This window comes from Hylobates moloch, unplaced genomic scaffold, assembly GCF_009828535.3.
Source record: "Hylobates moloch isolate HMO894 unplaced genomic scaffold, HMol_V3 SCAFFOLD_22, whole genome shotgun sequence".
Taxonomy (NCBI): Eukaryota; Metazoa; Chordata; class Mammalia; order Primates; family Hylobatidae; genus Hylobates; species Hylobates moloch.
Window position 1 is genome coordinate 6919686 of NW_026652297.1, and position 17929 is coordinate 6937614.

Sequence of the window (17929 nt, forward strand, 5' to 3'; positions counted from 1 at the left end):
GAAAAATTACCTATTAGGTACAATGTTCACCATTTGGGTGATGGATACACTAAAAGCCCAGGCTTCACAACTATGCAATATACACATGTAATAAATCTGCACTTGTACCCCCTAAATCTATAAAAATATTAAAAAATTTAAAACTGGGAAAATCAAAATAAAATACTTAATAGATGAGCTGATATGATTGTCTACTTAGAAAATACAAGAGACTTAAATGGCAAAATATTAGAGAAATCAGAAATCTGGCTAGACAGATGATTGACAGACAAAAATCAATAGCTTTCCAGGACTTCAGCAACAATTAATGATAACATGTCATGGAAAATAGTTTTATTCATAATAGCATCTTAAAAATCTAACATAATTAGAAAAACATTAAATAATAAATGTACAAGATATCTGAGAAGAAAATTTTTAAATTTAGTAAAGGACCAAAAAGACACCACAAACAATAAGGAGACCTGCTATGAGATAGGATGACAAGATTCAAAAGCCAATTCTCCCACAAGTAAACTGTATCTTCAGTGTAAACTCACTTCTAAAATCACAGCATATATTTTTAAGCCGATTCTACAGATCACATGGAGCTTCTGCTTAAGACAGCAGGATAAAATAGTTTTATTCTACTAGACTCCCTGAAAACAAACTAAAACTAAGAAAAACACTGGAAAATAGAGAGAAAAAAATAGCCCTTGAAACAGGAAAGTATTCACAACTCCAAACTATAAACTATGAAATATTTAAGTATGAAGTATTGCTGCTGAATAATGTGAAATCTTAAACAAGAGATGGCAAGATGCTGAGCCAAGTCTGTTTCTCTCGGACCTGATAGCACATCATACTACTGAAAAGAGCATCCAATATTCTGTTGTTTAGAGCACAGTTAAGATCAGGTAGATGGGTCAGGGGAAAATGGGGGAAATAGTCTGACCCCTCAAAGCAGCAGCCAAATAGAAATCATGCTGACACATTCTGGTTTCCTAGCCAAGGACTCTGCTGGAGGTTATTTGTATGGAAGAAGAGAAGTTTTCAAATTAAAACATAATTCATCCGCAACTTCGGGGGTTTTTCTCTATGCCACCTCAATTTGAATGCCATAAACTACAAAAAGATGTATTCCCAATAGCAAGGAAATAACAGATTTGGTGACAGATGCTTGAGACAGCCTGTGGCAGTTTTAAAACATAGCCCCCAAATTCATTGACACTCCTATCCAGAAATGGGTCTATGCCCCACCTTCAATGTAGAGTACAGAAGGGATGCTGTCCCAGTTTCCAGGTCCAGGCCTTTAGTAACTAGCGGCTTCCACTTCCTCTCGCTTAGAGAACTTACTCTTGGAACCCAGCCACCTTGCTGTGAGGAAGCCAAATCAGTCTGTGGAGAGTTCCACCTGGAGAGAGAGCGACAGCCAGCAAGACTTGCCAGACATGTGGGCGATCCATCTTTAAAGTGGATCCTGCAATCCCATTCAAGCTGCCCCAGCTGATACCACGTGGAGCAGAAATGAGCTGGACCCACTGCACCCTGCCCAATTTGCAGAAATGTGAACAAAATAACTGATTGTTATTTTAAGCCACTCAGTTGTGGGGTGGTTTGCTCTGCAACAATAGATAACCAGGACAAAACCCAAATTAAAACAGCAGTGAGCCTCAGCTTACTCTACTCTATTTCACCCCTTTCCCTGTACTATTATTTAAATAATAGTCAGGCTTTTAAAAAGATGAGTTATAATCAAAAAGGAGGGAGTAGTACATATTCATTAAAACTGCAAAATAATTTTTTATAAATAATGGAGGGAATTTAAGCCAAAGAAGAGCCCACAATCCCCAAACAAATATATCAAAGTATTTCAGAAAAATTGTAGACAAAGAGTTCTCCATTATTCTGAAGGACTTGCAGAAAATATGGATCTCTCTGTCTCTTTCTATATGTGTGCGTGTGTGCATAAGTGTGTGTGTGTGTAAAGCAATAAACATTAAGCAGATGCTCCTAAGTATCAAGCAAACAAAAATGTTCAGAGAAAAGATTCAAAATTTTATAGAAGAGATGTAAAATAATTAAGGGAGATTAAAAGTGTGCTGGCAATACTCAGGGAAAAAGTTGGAGAGATAAATAAAATCACTAAAAAGACAAAAGACATTCTAGAAGCCACAAAAATACAATGAAGTTCACTGAAAATATTGTTAAATACATAGAAGACGCATTTGGGGAAATAACACAAAACAAAGTAGAAAAGAACAAAGATATAATGACTCCAGAGAATATGACAGAAATGAATGACAGATAGTTGGATGGTTTTGAAGAAGAAAACACTTGGAAAAATATCATAAGAACATGGTGTAAAACAATATTCTCCTGAAACAATGTAATAAATAGATAGACATAAAGGACCCACTAGATTCCAGGAAAGTTTCATTTGGAATCATCAACAGCATAAGATAATCTGAAAAAGTTACTGAATTTCAAGCTTAAAGAAAGGATTATGGGAGCACATAGGCAGAAAATTCAAGTCACTTACAAGAGCAGAAATAATCAGGTTGGCCTTAGACTTGACCACAGAGACATTCAATTTCAGAAGATGGAAAGGCAGCACATTTTCACTTCTGAGGGAAAGAATGTGAAACCCAAGCCAAATTGTTCTTCCAATATAAAGGCAACAGATTGGGTGTTTTAATAAATAGTGTGGGGCAACGGGCTATTCCTTTGGGAGAAAAGTTAAATGCCTAATTCACATCATTCCTAAAACGAAACTAGAAGGATTACAGAGCTAAATGTTAAGAAAAACTACGAAAACATTGGAAGCATGTTTTAGAATTTTAGAATATTAATACTCTTCCTAAATAAAATTCAAATCCTGGAAACAATAAAGAAATAGATAGTATTTTATAGATCTTGTGTGTGTATAGCTATAGATATGTTCAATGTTTTCAAGAATATTTTTGCCAGTATCAGCCAAAATTTTAAATGTGCTCAGTGAAGGTACTTCTAGCAATCTACCTTACAAAATATTTGCTTACATCAACAAAGATATTTATACATTGTATCATTGTAATAACAAAAAATGTAAATAGTCAAAATGTCTATTTATAAGAAAGATTAAATATATTGTGCTACATACAAACAATGGCACAATTTGGAGCCTTAAAAAAATCTATGGCCTGAAAAAAACCTCTAAGACATTTTAAGTTAAAAAATGAAGTTTCTGAAAATGTATAGTGTATAATAGTATTTACATAAAAATTATACCTGTATAGCAATGCATATAAATGTAAGTAAAAGGATTTTTACTCTATATACTTTTGCATTGCCTTAATCTTTAAGGCAGAAAATACATTACTATTTTGCTTCTGGAATAAAAATGGTTTAAGAAATAAATGCATTTTTTTTTTTTGAGACGGATCTTACTCTCCCTGGTGGGCTGGATCATGGTGTACGGATCACTGCAACTCCCTCGGTTCACCATCTTACACCCGGCTAATTTTTTTTTTTTGTATTTTTAGTAGAGACAGGGTTTCACCGTGGTCTCGATCTCCTGACCTCGTGATCCGCCCGCCTCGGCCTCCCAAAGTGCTGGGAATGCAAGCGTGAGCCACCGCGCCCGGCCAATAAATGCATTTTTAATTGGAATGAAATTATCTCCCTGCTCACCTAATAGGTGTTGTAAGTTGTATTTACGCTGTATCCTGATCACCTATAACTGGCATAATAGTTGGCCACTTATTGTTAGTAGGTCTCTATCTCTTAATGCATGCATGGATAGGAACATAGTAAGAGTCCAATGAAGTGATGTTTGTAAAAGGCATAAGGTATTTGTGTGACAGCAAAACTTGACTTTAAATGATGCGAGTAAAACTCTAGGAATGCATGTGTCTCTGATGCCAGGACAATTGACTGAAAAGTGAAATCTTTGGCCAAGCAACCAGTTGTTTAACTGATTAGTTTGGTGACTTGGAACAGGATAGGCCTAACCAGACCTGCTGGAGCCCCAATATCCCTGCTCAGAATTGTGTCCATGTTTGTGGAACAGTTACATCCATCTCCCAAACCATAGGAACAGCTTATCAAATCAGACAAATATGAGATTTATCACTTAACGTGTGGACTTCCAAAAATATAATGAAACTTTCCTCTAGCTGCAACCCAAACCTCAAATTTATCATTTATATTATTTTTTCTTTAAGTTCCAAATTATTAAGCATGTAATAATGTTCAAGAGGTATTCAATTTATATGTACCATAAACTTGTCTCAGGAAAATAAATTTCCATAAAATCAAAATTTATCATTGGGGTGAAAGATCTAAGAATTTTGGGGGTCAGTTGGGTAATGTTACTGTGTGGTGGTCCTGGATACAAGACAAGAAGTGATGGGGTCAGTAGGTAAGTGGAGGGTACATGCCCTCAAAAAGTGTCTCAGGTTCAATTTTTATTTTAAACCATGTGATGGCCAAACATAATTGGATATGGCCAGTTGTGACCCCCAGGCTTAATTGCTATAAACTCTCCATTCCATTAGAATCTTTTCATTGTGACCCCCATCCCAGGCCACTTTCCTTTCCACCTTTACTCTTTGGTGCCTGCTGTTTTGTCAACCGGAAATTCCCTCTAAGTCATCTGCCTCCAAATGGCAATCATTTTGCAAAGCTGAGATCATATTCTACCTTTTGGGCAAACACTCTCAAGAACTTGCCAGCCACTGATTTTCTCCCCTCAATCCCCAGAGAATGCTTTATTTGGAACCATTGACTCTCAAAGTGAGACAAGGAGTTAAAGGTCTGTAATCCAGTCACAGATATAAATGATATCCAATATGATCACATGAGGTTGCTCTGCTTAGATCTGATGATCTCAGGAGAAGTCAGGCAGTTGAGGAGCAACAAGTTCTTCCTTCCACTAATCTCTTGGCTGCTTCGCTATATCTTCAAGTCATTGGTTCTGGTCCAGCCTGTGGGAGTCATAGAGTCAGGAGCAGGCTATGTATGGTTGTGCCTGCCCAGTATTGACTAGCGAAGTGTTTTTTAGAAAAATATAAATTTATTGTCCAAATTTTAAAAAATCAAGAGAACTAGCATAAAAATCCAGATTTCTAGTTTCTTTTGAAAAAACTGGAAGATGTAGGAATATTGGGAGAGTGTAGACACATCTCCTCTGACAACAGTTAAGCTGGCATTAAGAAGCGGCTATCCCTCCCCTTAACCCAGGCACAACACCTCCAAACTGACCCTCGGGACCATTTGCTGTGAGGTATTGAGTTTGAACAGTGGCTTTTTATGAAAGAGATCAGAGGAAAGGCAGTATGTTTTGTGCTCATGTCTCTATCAAGGAAGGAAATGCGAAAGAGACTTTCCTCACTCACATTGCCTGCCCAACCCCTGTGGAAATTTGAATTTGTCACCTGTAATATTGAACAAGAGTACCCTCTCCTTGCTATGAAAGCCGTTTGAATAATAGAAAAAGTAAAACTATCAAAAAGAATTAAATGTTGTCTCCCCTGCAAGTTCCTACTTCAGTTCTGTATACGATATAGTTCTGATTCCCTTCATCATTGTAGTTGCTCTCCTGTGAACAAGTTTACTTCTATATTCTCAAAAGTGCATTAGAATTTTTGACCCAAATGCAGGGATTATTTTTAATCCCTACTAAGTTTTGTTTGGATTTATGCAAGGCACTTGGCCTCTCATCAGTAACTTGTGGACTAATTTGAAGGATTTAGAGTTAGATGTAGGCAAAATTAAGTAATTGGGTATTGATTTATTTAGCAATAAAATCCAGTATTTCTAGTAGCTTTGAAGAGAGCTCTATTTAAAGACTTACCCTGTTTAATATTTTTATCAGTGACTGAAATCATGGGACAGATTGCAGGCTTGTCAAATTTGCAATTGCTATGAATCTGAGAGGTATAGCAAGTATACTAAATAAACTATCAAGATTCCCAAAATATAGCAATGAGCTGGAAAAATAGATTTCTTGTCTATTTAAGGTTAGTTTGACATAACTAGTCTCTGAATTATTAATTATATTTTAATCATCCTACCAGATTTTGTTTTAAGCTATTAACTGATAAATAATCTTAGGTAACAGCGTTTCCAAAGAAATATGCTTAAGCAAAGTCTATAATATTCAGAAAATACATTGGAATATGAATTTATTTTTAAAATTTTTTCAAATGATTAAATTCAAAAAAGCTATAAATCAGAATTCCATTTTCCCCCTCAAATTTTCACTTAGTAAACTCAACCCAGGGCCTGAGAGTTAAACTCTGATTATTTTTCCCCATGAACTGCATTCTCATTAACAAAATTGATCTTATCTGAAAAATCTCACCGATAATAGTCAAGGCAGAAAGAATCTACCTTAGCTTCTGTGATAAAAGAAAAGGCTTTGTGCTCTTATCTGCAAGAATCACTTCTTCACCCCAAATAAACTGGCATGTTCAGAGGAAAAAGACAATTCGCTAAAATGGAAGGTATTTGTGGATTATCCTGCACCTTCCTAGAAGGTGGTTACATTGCTAGAGCAGCTCTGCCATTCTTGAGACACAATCAATCAGACAAGTGGTTGTTTTCTGCTGTTGTTTCTCTGGGTTTTGCCTTTTTTCCCTACTTAAATGGCTTGGCTTAAGGAGTTATTTAAACAAATGTGAAATCTCTATATTTCAGTTCATGTCACTTCTCATTGAGTTTGAAGCATCTCCTTAATAAATAACCCAAAGATAATTATTATAAAGGATAACAAAAGGTTGTCTGTCAGTTTCTTTTTTTCTCTTTTTCCCCCAGGCCAACTTGAGGATAAATGATTGTTGAATTAACAAAAAATACATGTGTTTGTTTTTTCGTTGAGCCTCGTATTAGCCACTAAGGAAGTAAAAATAATGTAATTGGATTACCTTTCATCTCCTTGCCAAAAATGATTTCTCTGCTGCTGTGTCTTGACATCCTCAATTGGTCCTTCAGATTTACCACTCTAAGAAGACAAGGAGTGCTTCTGTTCTGGTCACCACTGAATCCCCAGTGCCTAATGCCTGGCTCATGATAGACTCTTAATAAACACTTGTTGAGCGAATGAACATCTCAGGGCCTTTGAACATGCTATTCTTTTTGTCTGGAATTCTCTACCCCCAGTGCCACCTAAAACATCCCACCATTCCACCCCCTTCCTTTCCTGGACAGCTCTCTCATCTGTCAAATGTCAATTTAAATGGAGTGTCTAGGCATGAATTTTGCCAGGTATTATAGCTAGTAGATCTCTCTCCCTTGCCCCCCACTACACACGCACGCACACGCACATATACTGGTAGGGCTGCCAGATTTAGCAAATAAAAATGGAGGACACCCAGTTAAATTTGAATTTCAGATCAATAATGAATAATGTCTTAGTATTTAATATTGTCAACTCTAAATACTATGCCCCGATCATAGCACTTATCATAATTTGTAATTATATTTTGTTTACTCATTTATTGTTTATTATTCCCTAATATATTTTAAACTCCATGCCAGCAGGGACAATGTCTGTTTTCCTCACCAACCTATCCCATCGTTCAGCACAGTTGTCTGCACTAGTAGATACTCAAAACGTACTTGTTGAGTCAGTAGTTTGGACATCAGACAAGCTGTCAAGCTTATGATTGTCTATTAATTGATAAATTATTTGGGTGAACAGACTATTTATTTAGTGGTTCCCCCGTGTGGTTACTGATTACAGTCAGTTACATTTTTAAGATATTACCTTATCTCTTGATGATGTCACTACAAAAGTAATTTCTCTACATGCAGATGTTACAGAGGAAAACAGGGAGATGGTCATAATTTACCACAAAAAGACTAACTAGTTAAATGTTGATAGTGTAGCTCCTCTGCTGATAGTTGATTTAATCTTTTTGGAAAAAAATATATATACTTAACTGAACTACATTATTATTATTTTTGCTCAAGAAGAAGTTTTGAATATGTTAATCTGGGAGAAAATAAAATAGTATTGACTATAATATTTTAAATACATATTTAAATACATTCCTTGGGCCTGATTCACAGCATCTATAAAATGAGACTGTTGACAAAATGTGTTCTAATTTTATGTTATATAACTCTGATAACACCAAAGTTTATGCCATAAAATTATTTTGCAGTTCAAAAAATGATTATTCTAACAAATAATCAAATATAGTCATTTAAGTGACTCAAATATGTTTCTATAGTTCATCTTACTAACATTAAATATTATAGAGTGAGTGTTTATAATACAGATGGTCTCCAATGTACAATGCTTTGACATAATGATTTTTCAACTTTACAGTATTGTCAATTCTAAATACTAGAGTGTTTAGCCACACTCATTCAGTAGGAAACATACTAAGAGTACCCATACAACCATTCTGTTTTTCACTTTTGGAACAGTGTTCAATCCATGATATGAGATACTCAACATTCTTTTATAAAATAGGCTTTATGGCAGATGATTTTGCCCAAGCACAGGAGAATGTAAGTGACCTGAGCATATTTAAGGTAGGCTAGGCTAAGCCATGATGTTCCATCAGTTAGGTGTACATTAAATGCATTTTCAACTTAACGATATTCTCAACTCGCCACAAAGTTATTGGGATATAACCCCATCATAAGTGGAGGTGCATCTGTACCCTTTCTCTCCTTTTATCCCTCCATCCCTCCATCCTCCATCTAGCTGTCCCTTAGGAAAACAGCTTCTGCTCCCTAGTTGCTCACATTCTAAACAAAAGCATGCTCCTTCCCAGCAGTTACAGTGAGAAAGCCGTATTTTCCTAACGGTGTTTAGAAGGGTAAAATACATAATGCATTAAATTAGATAAATGAAATACAATAAATACAGATATATTAAGTAAATAATGGCCCGCCCTCCTGGCAGCTCACAGTTTAATTGGAGAAGTAAATGTTCACCTCCACCCAAGCTCATTCATTACCAGCTTCCAACTATTTGTTTTAGCTCTTTGTATTTTATTAATTATTTGTGTTGGTCTCATTCACAGATGAAATTTTTCACTTGTAATTCCTCAGAAATAAATCCATTCATAGGGAATTCAGAGCAGTGCAAATAAATTTCACACCATCCAGTAGGAAATGACAGCAACAATGAAAAGGAGTGGGAGGGGCCTGGGGATCAGCCAATGGGACCAATTCAGTTCTCAACTGGTGTTGGGTTTTGGAAAGTTTGCCTCACTCTAACCTGTACAGCACAGTCCTTTGGGAACTTTGGCTCCTCCAATTTCATTTTGTTAGTGAGAGGTCTGCCAGAAAAGAACCACCGCTGACTACACAGTTCCACTCCTTCTGCTGCGAGTCACCACCTCTGCATGTGGCATACTGCGTCTGTGCTGCACACTAAAAGTTTGAGGGCTTTGCCTGTGGGAAGACACAAACGGAGCTGACATTCATATCTAGAATTGGGTGGTGGCTGAGGAACGTTCAGAGTCTCTATGTTCTTTTCCTCTGTCATGGTGATTGCTGCTGCCAAGCAATAGATTGGAAGCTGATATCTATTCCCCAGTTCATCACAGCACTCTGTGAGTGCACCATGTATAGTGTTACATTTGCACTATCAATGACTGCTTGTGCAAGTTCCCAATAACTTCTCTCAAAAACACATGCAGCAGCCTTCAAGAAATCCCAAATCTTACAGCCTTGAAAAGCTAGTGCAGTCGGCCAGGTGTGGTGGCTCATGCTTGTAATCCGAGCACTTTGGGAGGCCGAGGCGAGCGGATCATGAGGTCAGGAGTTTGAGACCAGCCTGGTCAACATAGTGAAACCCTGTCTCTACTAAAAATACAAAAATTAGCCAGGCACGGTGGCGCACGCCTGTAGTCCCAGCTACTCAGGAGACTGAGGCAGGAGAATCGTTTGAGCCCAGGAGGCAGAGTTGTGGTGAGCTGAGATCATGCCACTGCACTCCAGCCTGGTGACAGAGGGAGACTCTGTCTCAAAAAAAAAAAAAAAAAAAAAAAGAAGAGCTAGTGCAGTCTCCCAAAATTCGACCCTCTTGCTTCCCAGTTGTCTATCTGTCATGGGATAGTAGCTTTTCCTTTTTTGTTTCTCCTTTTTCAAAGGCTGGTTACCAGCTAGAGCAACTCTGGTGCCCTCTGAGTTCTTGCTGAGTCTGCCTGAGGAGTTGTTCTGGATGCCCACACCCACGTGGGCTCCCTGGTGGTTGTCTACCACCTCTGGGCGCTTGTCTGAGCTCACCACCACAGGGCTCTGTACAGGTGCACTAGTCCTCTCACCCAACACAGGCCAGCCCCCTGCTGATTTTTTAATTTTAACATTTATTGAGTGTTTACTACGTATTAGTACTGATAAGTGATTTACATATCCCAGCTCATTTAATCCTCCCAACAACTATGCTATATTTACTTCTTATCCTATTTAATAGATGAGAAAACTGAGGTTCAGGGAGGTTAAACTACTTGCCAAAACCCCTCAGCTAGAAAGTGGAGGAATTTAGGATGGATCAGATATATGGTATATTTTGAAGTGAGATAAATGGATTACATGTCAAATGAAATAGATCAAAAAAGTTTTGTAAAAGTAGGATTCTCCCTGCAAATGAACAAAAGGACCATAGCATGACTCATGGAGGCAGGGGCTACCAGAAGAAGAAGGATTCTCTCAACCTCTCACTTCTCTTCTGTGGCTGAGATACAGCTGTGATAAGGGGTTTAGTGGGAGGGTATTAGGTGATCCAAAGACACCCAGGTTGAAGCTCCACCTCTGCCACTTCCTAATGTTCCTGGACAAGTTTCTTACCCTATTTGACCTTCAACAAAATACAGGTGCATTACGTTTTGTGAAAACTTAATGAGATGGGCTCTTTGTAAACTGTAAAACATGATGAAAATGGTATTTATTACTTGGCCTCTTCTGTTGGTGGGACCAGAAGTTGCTGAGATACCGAGAAAGAAAAGGGCATGCTTAGAAGTGCTTCAACTCAGTCCTTTTTTAAACCGCTGTCCATGTGGGTGGTCCTCTGGATTCGGCTGGAAAAGAGTGGAGATTAATGAGAGCTAGTTTATCCTCTTACCCAAAGCTATTGTCCTGGTAAAATGAGGATTTATTTGCGTTTCCTCGGGATTGACACAGCGTGACACCATGAGATGAATTTTTATCTAGGGCAATGCAAAACATTGTATACATGCATTACACAAAATAAAAGCTCCTGTAAAGATTTTAATATTTGACTGCTATGCATGGAAAATGTGTCTGCATTATGTATGCAATGTAAATTTTTGCAAATTTGAAAATCCCATTTTCATCAGACAAGCATAATGGTTCCGGTTTGCTTTGAGTAAACTTCCTTTTTTCTAAGTATTAGTGTTTGGAAATGCTTTTTCTTTCTTTATTCCCCCTTACACAAACAAAATTACTCTGCTTAGAGCGTTTATGACAAGTTCTCTCAAAAACTGAACCCTGTCTGGGATTTTGCTTGAGAAACTATATAATCTTTATAGTGACAGCATCTTCTGTGTTTTCTTTTTAACCTCCTTGAATTTCCTCTTGTCTTTCAGTTACTCCTTGTGGACATTCTTCAACATCTCTCTACAATATCAATAACATACAGGGCTTAGAAAATTGCCTCAGCAGCTCTTCTGAATGAGTTAGATAGAGGTGTGTGGGTTGCTAAAGAACAATTCTTTCTCTTCTGTAAAATTATTTTCACTGTTATGATGAGCTTGATTGGGGAAGCCATCCCAACTTTCAAAATGCAGGGTACTATGGTTCTGCAGTCCCTTCGATGTGATGCTCCATAGAAACTGCCAATTCTCTCCCCAGAAGAATGGTCTAAACCCTCTGAGTCTTTCACTAGGCCAAGTAGATAGGAAATTCTATCTGATTGCTTTATTTCTCCTTCAAATAAATAGCTATTTTGATATTATTTCTGTGTTCCCAGATGAAAGTGGCATTTCAATTTTGTAAGGTGATACTTCTTACTGTTAGATGAGAATATCTTTGAAGGCTCATCAGGATATTTTCATCAGGCAAGAAATGTCTCCCCTGTAGTGTATCCAAGGAGGCTGAGAAGAATGGTCATTCTCTTGTCATCGTGCCACGTTGGTCCTAAGGCCACCTCTCTCACACCATCAGGAACCACCTTTGGTCTTCTAGACAGAATTAGGAAAGATTAGGAAGTGGCAAATGAACTTTGTACTGTCTTTGAGCCCCTGTGGGGTGTCTGTGGTTTTCTACAGTTACCAGACTTCCCAAATCTGCAATGCACATTGGGCCCTGAGACTCCTGACAAAGCCCCTTCTCCCTTCAGCTACCCTAATATTCTACTCCTATTATGGAAGGCTCTGACCTTTGGCATCGAATACTTTTCTTTACACTCTCTTCCAAAGACCCTCTCTATACTCCTTCAACTTCTGATCTCCAAAGCTCCCAATGTATTTAATATAAAACTCTCTTGACACAAGTTCAATCAGTTGGCCACATAAAGTAGGCCTTATGCATTATTGACTTTAGGACTCTGTTGAGAATTCCCTAAGAGGGCTCAGGAAATGGTCTATATTAATGCTTTTCCTCCCATGGTTCCAGCACTCTGAGATCTCTTACTTGTATCTCGGTCTCAGCTGTGTTCTTGGCTGTCATGCAAATATTCCTAGGATCCATTTTCTCTCTACCTTCACTCTGATACCACTTTATGGTCTCCCTCAATCCTTTCTGGACTTATTCAAAAGCCTCTTAAGTGATCCCGTTGCCTCTGGACTCTCTCTCCTTTAGTCCATTCTTTATGTTGCTATCAGTCTTGTTCTCTAAAAGACCAGTCTTGTCAGGCCAGAGGCCAGTGGCTGCCTGGCATCTCAGGATCAAGTTGAAAGTTCTTAACAAATAATTCCTAGCCCTTCATTGAATCACTACTACCTTTATCTCCAGCCTCTTCAGGAATTTGTAAACTTAGATTCCTACAGGCTAAGGTAGATGGATAAGTGATGTAGGCTGGCAGAGAGTGGGAAGGACAATGGGAAAATGGAGAGCCCATTCCCCACCTTAAGGCAACTGCTGCTTTTTAGCTCTAATTCTTGCCATGCTGAAAAGTAGGTCCAAAATGGACAGATCTGATTTTTTGAAAGAAGTTAAAAATCTGGATTTTCTATGTGAATTCTCCTAATTTTAAAATGTTAAACGTATTTTCTTTTAAACTAATAAATGAAAAGACAATGAGCAGACTAAATGAAGCATAGCAATCAGATGAAGCCCCCGGGCCACCAGTGTGCAATCTGCCCCCACCTCCATCTATTCTAATCCAGGGTTCAGTCAATGTTTTTGTGTAAATGGCTAGATGGTAAATATTTTAGGCTTTATGGGCCATAGGGTCTTGATGGCAATTACTTGACACTAGTTGTAGTGCAAAAGCAGCCATATGCACTAGGTCAATAAATGGGCATGGCTGGTGTTCCAATAAAACTTTATTTATAAAAACAGAATGGATTAGGCTGACTATAGTTTGCTGACTCTTGCCTAATCAAAGTAAGATATCTGATACTTCTCTAGAGACTCCACATGATGATAGATTCTATCCCTTTCCCCATTCACCTGGCTCATTCCCTAGGCATCCATCATCAAGACTAAATGCAAAACACCTGTGTGGGAAAACATGCCTGACTCTCTCTAAAGCCCCGCTGTGTTAGGTGCCCTCTTGGCTCCCATTTCGTCCTGAGCATTCTTCTTATCACACTGTGCTTTCTCTTTTGTTTTATTTCTTGGTTTCTCTGACTGGAGCATGATCATCTCTCAGGCAGGCATTTATCTAGTATCTAATTTATTGAGCAAAAATGAGCAATTGATAAAAGATACATGTAAAATTTAGACATCTAATTTAACAATGTCAAACAAGGAGATCTCTATCCGTATTTATGAGAGGTTTCTAAGGTGTCACTAAACATCCTTGGGAGAAGCCAAGAGGAGTTGTTAGCCTCCTAGGCCAGGATTTAGGGAAAGTGAGGTCTGTGCTGGGCTCTGCCAATGACCAGCACTTGGCTGAATCAATTCTGTCACTTTCTAGACCTCGATTATTTATGTCCATAAGTCAGCTCTACATCATGATCCCTAAGCGTCCCTTCTATTCCCAAAATTCTCTGGGAAATTTTCTCGACATTTTAAGCAGCATAGACTGTATATAGGTTAACCCTTTTTAATGCCATAATCCAGTGATAACCTCAAAGATTATTGAGGGACATATGGAACTATTTGCCTCTTCATTCACTGACCCCAAGTTATTTGTTTTGAGGAGTTTTCTGGGGGTGTTTTTGGTGTTTGGGGATGTTTTAAGAAAGCTTTCTCCTCCTTCAATTTCAGTCCTAAGTTTTTGTACTAGTAGTCTCCTAACTCTTTCTAATTCACTGTTTCTAATGTTTTACATTATAAAATCAGGTAACCAACCTTCTCTAAACTTCTTAGAATTGTACAGATGGTAAAAGTTAATGAAAGCAGAATATTGTACTGTAAAGAATACGAAATTTAGGCCGGGGGCAGTGGCTCACGCCTATAATCCCAGCACTTTGGGAGGCCAAGGCGGGCGGATCACGAGGTCAGGAGATCGAGACCATCCTGGCTAACACAGTGAAACCCCTTCTCTACGAAAAATCCAAAAAAAAATTAGCTGGGCATGGCGGCTGGTGCCTGTAGTCCCAGCTACTTGGGAGGCTGAGGCAGGAGAATGGCTTGAACCCGGGAGGCAGAGCTTTCAGTGAGCCGAGATTGTGTCACTGTACTCCAACCTGGGCGACAGAGCGAGACTCTGTCACAAAAAAAAAAAAAAAAAGAAATTTAAAGTTATAAATTTCAGATGAAGTCTCAATTTTTCCTTCTGTTATTTACACTGTGCAGCCTTGGAGAAGGTGCCTAATCTCCCTGAGCATCTATTTTCCTCACCTATAAAATGAGGATAATCATGTATACCTCATGCAGTTGTTTTGAAAGTCAATGATGATAAATTTGTTTATAGTACTTAATAACAAAACGCATCAAATGATACTTGCTACATTTATTTTACTATTATTATTGGCTCTGAGTTATTGTCACATTCAGGCCTCTTGAGTGGTCCTAGTTAACCAGGTTGCAGGGGGATGCTTTTCCTCTTGCATCCAACTCTAATGATGAGTCTCAGACACAGTCTGATGTTCAAGCAGTTTGTTCCGCCAGTGCTCTTACAAGACAGAGAGGAGGAGCAAGTGGCATAAGGGCATGGGAAAGATACAGTCCGGACCAAATGATTGCTGCCGGATGGAGGGGGTCTCCATCTGTAGACCACTCTTAGAGTTTGGAAGATTTCTGCTCTTATACCTGTATTCAATCTGGATCAGTTACCAGGTGATTCATTCATAAAGTGAGTTTGAACTATTCTTGGAAGGATAGGCTTTGTTGTAAGGCTCATGAAACTTGCATTGAGCCAATAATAATGTTTCACCTGCTTTCGTAACCATAGGCCTGGTGATGACTGTCAGTGCCTGTGGTGTGGCCGGTGCACTTGGGATTATCATTCTGAATTCACAGGCGTCTGGGTCTGCTACGTTTAGTAACGAGTCTCTGAGGCAAGTTGGCTGACTTGTGTATGTTGTTCATGGGCTGCTGCCAGCAGCACCCAGCAGGCATCATTGTGGGTAGCACACCCCTGGAGAAGCCATGCTGTCTCCCTGTCTCACCCCCAGTGTCCATAAGGGCCTATTCCCAGGACCCCATCTCTTCTTACTTGCCAGGGGACAAGCACGCTCTGAAGGACTCTGAAGAACTCTGAACGGGGCAGTTATCGCCTGTCATAATTTCAACACATGGACTTAAGCTTTCATAACCTTTTCTTAAATTTCAAATTTCTGGGCTCATGGCTATCTTTTGAAAAGTTTAGTCAGATAGTATCTCAGAAAACACCAAGTACTCCACCTGATACATAAAAGGTTACCATAAATGTGGAATCTGAGTTGTTCATTCTATTCCCCATCATGGGAGTGGAAAGTTTCTGATTTCCTAACTGTGGTTTATATCTCTCTCACACTAATAGAGAAATAAAAAACCTTAAATCATCTTGGATCCCTATTGAATACCATGTGAGTAAAGACATGATCCAATTATAGCACATTCAGAGAGCAATTTCTCCTCTTTTTATTAGGCAGTCAGTAAGATGTACTCTATTGTCTGTTGGAGAACTATGAATTAAAGTGCCTGGAATCTGAAGAGAGCTCTGTACAGCCTATTTTCCCCCAGGCCGGACATATCCTTGAATATGCTTTGTGGCTCAGTACGAAAGAGAGGCAGAAATGGTTGCAAGCCTGATCAAATCAAGGCACTGATGAAAGGACTAAATATACAGCTTGCCAAATGATGCATAGCAAGGGTGAGAAGGAGAAAAAGGATCAAAAATTGATACAGGCATAACAAAAATGAGTACACAGCCTTGTGTAGAGAACTAACCAGAAGCAGGAACATGAAATTGAGCCTAGGAAATACTAGAAATACCAGTCTTAACCCTCAGAGATGGTACCCTTATGGCCTGCCTTGGTGAAGTCTCCCAGAGGAAACTAAGGAGGGACTAAGGTTCATTCGGGTGATGTGTTTCTGCTGTGGAGCTGAGGGAAAACTAAAAGCACAGCAGAGGTAACATAAATAATCTGTAGGAAGGAAATTATAAAATTTGAATAGAGGAGAGATACACTATGTTTTTGGATAAGAAAGCTCAATATTAAAAGTGCTAATTTTCCCAAAATTAATTTTAAAATGTAATTCAATTCCCATAAAAATAATAGAGCTATTTTTTTCTAGAATGGACAAAATTATTTCAATTTCATATAAAGAATAAATGAGTTACAATAAGGTCTAAAGCAATTTAGCAATAGAAAGAATAATGGAATAAAAAATTATAATTATTGCAGTGTGGTATGGGGATAGGAATGGAGAGGTCAAACGAATAGAATAGAACATTCAGAAAAAAAAAAAAGAGGCATGTCTATGGACACTTATGCACGTGTACTCCATGTTTAAAAGTGGCATTATAATTCTGTGAGAAGAGAGGAAGGAGATGAAGTTGAATCATTTAGCTGTCCAATTTAAAAAAAATTAAAAAAGAAAGTTATAACTCTATCATCATAACTTACATGAAAACAAATTCCAGATCATTTTTAAAATGTAAGAAATACCAGACTTACTACTACTTAATACTACCTGGTAAGCACTTAACATATCTTTCTGGAAGACTTTGTGGTCATAAAACTGGATTGCAAAATTTGAGAAGTTTCAACATATTCTGGAGATTCTGGTTGCCAGAGCCTTAAACATATAAAAATTACAGACTGTTTCACAACAGTCTTAATTTTCTTTTCAGTAAGCTAACATCTATAATTGCTAAAAATTAAACCACTTGCTATTGATATTTGAAATTCCTTTTTCACATTTTTATTTAATTCTAAGATGTTTTTGAAAAGAAAGAAAGGGAGAAAAACAGAGCACACCTCAGACCTCTTTGAGTTAAAGATTAATCATTCAATTTAAACCATAGCCAAGCATAAAGATGGAAAGCTAATTGATCATATTAAAAGCAGTTTGCCATAGAAAAATGTTTTGTATCTTTCCAGTACTTCCTGGAGTCAAAGAATCAAACTGAGGGGAAAATACAAGCAGTATGTTATCGGGAGGCTATTGCAATCAGCACAGCTGTTTCCAAATTGTTTGTCACATATTTCAGCCCCTGCTGTGGTTTTTTTTAATATACATATATCTTTCTACATTAGGGGAAAAAATCCGTATCGGTCTAATTTAGTGTTCTTAAAGTGCTTCAGGTTTATAAGACGCTTCTTTAAGCAAGTTGCTATTGAGATAATTCTTTTTGTTTGTGTGTAATATTCAAGTTGAAATCACAGTAGTCACCTCTATCTGGCAGGCTGGAACATTCTGGTGAGAGATGTCACAAAATTTGCCC

General features: G+C 38.1%; 1 protein-coding gene and 1 pseudogene across 1 annotated transcript in view; one reads left to right on the forward strand and one right to left on the reverse strand.

Moving 5' to 3' along the window:
- Positions 1–17929, forward strand: part of SLC9A9 (solute carrier family 9 member A9) — a 593042-nt gene that overhangs the window by 216201 nt on the left and 358912 nt on the right. The gene's annotated exons all lie outside the window — the stretch shown is intronic.
- LOC116461688 (ubiquitin domain-containing protein 2-like) lies at positions 9152–10050 on the reverse strand (annotated as a pseudogene).